Source organism: Mastomys coucha, chromosome X, assembly GCF_008632895.1.
Source record: "Mastomys coucha isolate ucsf_1 chromosome X, UCSF_Mcou_1, whole genome shotgun sequence".
NCBI classification, from domain to species: domain Eukaryota; kingdom Metazoa; phylum Chordata; class Mammalia; order Rodentia; family Muridae; genus Mastomys; species Mastomys coucha.
This window is the reverse complement of record NC_045030.1, coordinates 157,916,565-157,917,605: the sequence shown is the minus strand read 5'-3', so window position 1 is coordinate 157,917,605 and position 1,041 is coordinate 157,916,565. Positions and strand designations below refer to the sequence as shown.

At 38.0% G+C, this 1,041-nt stretch overlaps 1 protein-coding gene across 1 annotated transcript in view; it reads right to left on the bottom strand.

Annotated features, from left to right (window-relative positions):
• The window catches only part of Piga (phosphatidylinositol glycan anchor biosynthesis class A), a gene marked incomplete at its 3' end in the record, with an annotated part of 13,662 nt that overhangs the window by 9,825 nt on the left and 2,796 nt on the right, over positions 1-1,041 (bottom strand). The window lies entirely within an intron of this gene.

Here is a 1,041-nt window from a genome sequence, read left to right as displayed (position 1 = left end):
GCCATGCTGAGGTGATTCAGGCATCAGTTCTCAAGGCAAGCCCATTAAGAAATGTATCTTCTGTCACCTGAAAGAGAAAAACGGGACATCAGCTCAAAATCAAATCTCCTTTCATATCTCAAATCCTGTTAGAAATAGTTTTAATGTTAAGGCATATTTTTAAAGCTTTTCACTTAGAAATAAAAGCAAAACACACTATAAATATATTCATTTGAGAATATTACTTGCTTAGCATGGTGATGCCATAGGACAAAAAAATGATATTCTGCCATGTGTTAATTGAATTGGGAAATTGGTACATTTTAAATGTTATGCCACAGCATATAATAGTTTGCTACAAAACCAATTCTTTCAAATAATTAAACATATATTTCCCTGCTTCTCTTATCACTTTTATCAGCTTATTAAGCCTTATTACCTATTAAATCACTACATATCCAACACTGCACAGACTAAGAGTTTTCTATATGTGACCATAGTCTAGTTGACAGACCTATACAAGGTATCAATTATATAGTTAAAATGCAAAGTCTAAAGCTTAAAGAAGTTAGAACACAATGTGCCAGGCTATTAGTGACCATCTCTTCCCAAGTACTTTTTAAGCCAAGTTTTAGCTTATAGCTCATGCTGACCTTGAATTCAACACTCCCAGCCTCTGTCACCTGAGGGCTGGGATTACAGGTGTGCACCACCGCACCTAAGAATCTCCCTTGCATTTGGACCATGTAAGCCACAGGACATGGTAAAAAGGACATGCAAATCTTTGACCTCGGCCTATGAAAGGTTTGATGGCTTTTACTTCTGGAGTTATCACATAAGTCATGCAGCTACTGGGCTAGGAGGACATGGGTGAAGACAATGAGAAAAAAAGGGCTTACAAGCTACATGGAGAAAGATAGGGACCCAGCTACCTCCACATTCTTACCTGAGCCCTATTCTTACCAGATCACTAGCTGAATGCAGCCTTCTACAGCAACCCCTGAAAGACTCATGAAAGTATAACTAGCTAAGTCTAGCAGACTCCAGAGTCATGAAAAATAG